Below are 5,244 nucleotides of genomic sequence, written 5' to 3' on the forward strand. Positions count from 1 at the left end.
TACGGGGAAGGAAAGTTCCTTCGCTTAAAGCTTTCACATAAATGAACCTGTTTCCATTCAAAATACCCGTCATTTTATGTGTTTCTGGGTGTCGGATCTTTTCATATTTGAGATCACTGTTAAAACTGAGATTGAATTTGTTGAGCATTTTCAGGACTTCATCGTCATCAACTGACAGAGGTACCCCCTTTACTGTTATTTTCAGGACTTGTTCATCAGGAGTTGATAGACCCGCAGAAAAGGGGTTTGTGTCATAGATTCGTATGTTTATGTTTCTAATTTCCAAACCTTCACAGACAAGTTTTCTGCGACTCTCTTGGGAGCTTACGTATAGCCTCCACAGATCGCGATCCTTCTGAACACATTTTAGATCAGGTGCGCTTGAAGACGCGGCAATGGACAACTCATAGTCAGAAATTCTGTTATTATGGTCTTGCGGGAGTTCAGAGTTTTTAAGATACACTGGTTTAATCATTTCCATTGTAGTTATACTTGGTTGGTTGTAACGGTATTTACAGTATTGACTGGCTCTATAGCGGGATTTTAAATAACGCTCTACATAACACAGTAGACTCAGGACTGAGCTTTACTCAGTTCCGTAAACACAAGTGTCTTGATAGATAATAGGATTAAAGTCTAACTTCAAAAATCTAAAGTTGCCAAAAAAACCAGAGTGGAATATACATACATACATACATAAATCTTGTCGATTTTCACACAAGAGGATCCGGGTTTACGCAGTAAATCCAGTAAAAAGAGCCAAAAAACACAGAGCAAGGAAAAACACATCCGATCATGTACGTGTGTTAATTTAAAATTCATCGTTACCAAATTTTTACAGCAGTGTTACCATGAAAATGAATGGACCTTTATGTTCGTTATAATTATTCCTGGAATTGGAACCGCGCTTTATTGTCTATTTAGGGAATTATCAATAATGTGTACATCTATTGTTTATTTTATAAAGTTAAACTTTTAGTTTTTAATATATATTTATTTTTTTGTTTCCTGAGGATTAAACAGACACAACTTTGAATTTTGTTGACAGTGTTTGTTTTGGAAATTCACGTTCTATAAATAATGTTAAATCAGAACAGTTGAGAAAATTAGATCCGGCAAAAATTTTATTGATGCAGGTATCAAAGAAATTTTTTGACCAATCAGAAGCGCCAATATCTTATCAAACTAACGATATATATTTTCCACATACAGTATGACTTATGATAATAAGGGAATAATATGGAAAAATAAAACACAAGAAACACAGTATTTTGAAATTTTTTAATTTTATCTAATCGTGTTGTTTTAGTATAAAAAAAACCGCTTTGCAGTTGCCATGGAATTTCTATTCATTCCTTCTTGAATAAAGGCGTGGCCTTTCATTTGAATAAACTTTTCCCCATTATCCTAAGATGCTTTGTGCCACGTTTAGTTGCAGTTGACACTTTGGTTCTAAAAAAATGAAATTGTGAATTTTTGCGACGATGACCACACCCCCTAAAAACCCAAACAATATAAAACCGGACAGAAAAACGAGCTTTTGGTCAAATAAACTTTACATCTAAAAATCAAGTGAAATTGGCATAATCCGATTTTCTTTGATCCTTTGTCTTTTGTTAAGCGTACTATGTTGGTTCTGCTGCTTCCTGAGCTTTTTAATCACGCAATACTTTGCACAGACATACGAAATGCAAATTAAAAAGAATATTCCAACCACACTGATAATGGAGTACCCAAGATATGGAAGCCATGGTGGTAACCTTTTTAACACTGAAATAGATAAGATTTTACTTAAAATGTTTAGTTTATATGTGTGTGTGTGTGTGTGTGTGAGAGAGAGAGAGAGAGAGAGAGAGAGAGAGAGAGAGAGAGAGAGAGAGAGAGAGAGAGAGAGAGTTCTACCTTTATCACAGATAGTTCCTTTGAAACCAGGGTCGCACTCACAAATGAAAGGCGACACCGTATCATTACACGAGCCATGCTTGCATGGATTTTCGCTGCATTTCACTTGCTCTGAAAAAAAATAAGAAGAGGCTAAGGGGCCACATCGCTCACCTGAGCAACAGTTGCAAACAAATTCTGTATATTGTATTCAGATTATCAATTACAAAATATTTAGTCAACCTATAGGAGTATTTTTTAATTTTATTCTTAAGTTAAACACTGAGCACCTTTTGTTGTTTACGTCATGATCCCTGTGGATTATGATATGTACAAACTTGAATTTACACTACATGAGAATGTTTCCACACAAGTTGCAGCTTTTCTGGCCATATGGTTTTTTGAGAAGAATATTTTAAAAGATTTTCGCTATACATTTATACGTAAAAATTCGACCCCTTTGTGGTCCACCGTACTTTCGGTGGCATGATTTGTACCACATAAATCTACACTAAATACCAGAGGATGATTTGTCACAATTTAAAGCTTATCTAGCCATATGGTTTTTAAGAGGTAAATATTATTAAAAATTTTTCTCTAAAGATTCCTATGTAAAATTTTGACCCCCCCCCCATTTTGGCCCCACCCTACCCCGGGGATCGGGATTTGAACATAATTGAATCTACTCTGCCTGAGGATGTTTCCACAAAAGTTTCGAAGTTAGCTTATTTGGCCAAATGGTTTTTGAGAAAAAGATTATTTAAATAAATCTTAGGGTGATCTCGATTTTGAAATGATACATTTTTCAATAATTTTAAATCATCTCCCCTTAAGAAAGGACGTGACCCTTCTATTGAACAAATTTGAATCCTCTTAACCCATTTATGCTTTATGCTTTTTGGATGAAATTGGCCCAGTGGCTTTGGAAGAGAATAAAAATTTGAAAAAGTAAATTTATGGCGACAACGACGACGACAACGACAGCCTTCGGCTCAGATGAACTAAAGATGAATATATTATGCATCTTGAAACATTAAGAAGATGACAAGCATATTACTTATTGATATTTATTGATATATTATATGCATCAAAAAATGTTCAAAAGGATATGTTGTTTAATCTATAAGTGGGAAAAACCTTTATAAATTATTCCGTATATACCTCTGTAGTAAAAGTTTAACTTTGAACCATTTATGCAGTAAATAGTGCATATTATATTATTTTAGAAAAGTTATTATATTTACTTGCAGCTATGTTCTGAATATCGTGTTTTACCAGTTATTAACGTATATATATTTAAATAAATCTAGGGGTGATCTCGATTTTGAAATGATACATATTATTCAGAGAAATTGTCATCGGAAAAATCATTAAAAATTAAAGCATTTTGTTGAATGAACTTTAGGCTAAGTAAACGCTTGTTGAACTAATTTTTGTCTATGAATACTTCATCGCAGTTTAAAGCAATATGAGCTGCAATTTTCATGTTGAATTTTAATTTTAGGAAAATGTTATTTTCTACCTATATGACAATTAATCTTGGTTTTTAAATTTCTGTTTGCTATGTTTTTGTGGGAAAAGCCATTAAAAGCCTTAATTATTGAAATTGAATTATTGTCGTCCTGTACAATAATTGATTTGCTATATATTCCTTTTAAGAGAATTCTTTCTTCTGACAAAAATTAATGGTTTTTACAAACCTTATTTACCCTAAAAGTTTAAGTTTAAGTTGCAGACTTATCTAACTGGGAGGTTGTTTGAGCAAAATAAAATTCCAAAAAATACAGCTCATATTGCTTTAATATAAAGGTGTTGCTTATTTAGAGTACTTGAAAGACAGGTGTCAGATAGTTTTTGGGTGCAATCATTCAAGCAATAATGAACACAAATAAATGAATAAATTAAGTTAAAATCAATAAAAAAAGAACAATGGCATGATTTATTTAATAAGGAAAAAAATCATAGACGATTTCTTTTCCTATGACACCTTTACCTATGACAACCTATGAGTCTCTGTCGTACGATAGCAATATGACTTACCACAACAATATGTTCCTTTGTGAGTTGGGGGACACTTGCATTTCTTTTGGTTTATATCGTAAATTCCTCCATTATTACATTTGTCACAGGGAGCCTCTTCTTGCCAATACAACGGGATATTACAGTAAGATGCACACCCCTCTCTTGTTGTTTGTCCTCCTGGACAACACATATGTCTCTCTCTTTTTTGAGTAGAATTACTACATGTGCAAGTCCAATCCATCCAAGAGTCGTAAGTGCAAAACGCATGACAAGTGCATTGGACGTTAGGAATGAATGTTATCAACATTAAAATAGAAATTGATAGGAACAAACACAATTTCCAAGTCGATAAAACTGTCATTGTTAAAGTTGATCACTTAGAACATGTCCAAAAATAAGCAAAGTAAAAGATAGTGTCCAGTAGAATTCTTTTAAAAAAGCATTAATCCTTAAGCAATCTTTTGATTTAGGCAAAATCCTTCCGATTTTTATGACCCTGAAATGTACGAAGCTTAATTCCTTTGCAAATTAAAATGGATAAAGCACCAAAGAATATGAATCGCATACTTAAGATAATTAAACGAATTTGAAAAAATAATTACCACCATAAAAGTTGTTTCGAATGCAGTGTTTAAGTTATTCCTTTGGAAATAGCAAGATAAACATCACTTCTTATAAAGTATGGATTTCATCTGAACTCTCAAATGTTTGCTTGGAATCAATTTGGTATTAAAGGAGCCATGATTTTTTTAGCGTAAATTTGTAGATAAAACACAATACTAAATGCCTAGAAATTTCATGAATTGAAGTTCAAATCTTTGATTACTAGTTTTAATAACATTAAATGTGAAACGAGTTTTAAGGGTGTTACGATTATCCAGTGTGATTTGTAAAGCTAAATACAGGATTTGATGGAATCGGAAAATTCTATTGGTTTTGACAAATATCCAATTTAATTTGATAACAAGCTCTAGGTAAAATATATGTGATTCTTACAATTTTCTACAGCGATACCATCAAACTTAAGAGAGACATCTGTGATCAAAAAGTTGTAAAACAATGCATACCATGTACTTTTGTTTGATAAAATAACAAAGCATACACTTGTCAAGATGTCTAAAATAGAGCAAGTAATTAAACACTTTGAAAGGAAATAGAACGTTTTGGAGAAGTTTAGGGATGACAAAGATTCAAGTCTCAACCACCGCCACCACTACGACTTTAATATTGCGGAATGATACATGTATACTTGTATTCGTTTTTATTTTCCACGATAGACATTTTTTTATGTTTAACATAAATTTACACATATTAGACATAAATGTAAATTTTGCATTTTTT

General features: G+C 32.6%; 1 long non-coding RNA gene across 1 annotated transcript; it reads right to left on the reverse strand.

Annotated features, from left to right (window-relative positions):
* Positions 1 to 1,266: 1,266 nt before the first annotated feature.
* On the reverse strand, positions 1,267 to 4,598 carry LOC128190204 (uncharacterized). The gene is made up of 3 exons (XR_008244332.1): positions 3,922 to 4,598; positions 1,903 to 2,013; positions 1,267 to 1,770 (listed from the first exon to the last, which is right to left on the reverse strand). It is a non-coding gene; the product is annotated as an uncharacterized LOC128190204 (long non-coding RNA).
* Between the last annotated feature and the right edge of the window lie 646 nt (positions 4,599 to 5,244).

The sequence above is a fragment of the Crassostrea angulata genome, chromosome 6 (assembly GCF_025612915.1).
Source record: "Crassostrea angulata isolate pt1a10 chromosome 6, ASM2561291v2, whole genome shotgun sequence".
NCBI lineage: Eukaryota > Metazoa > Mollusca > Bivalvia > Ostreida > Ostreidae > Magallana > Magallana angulata.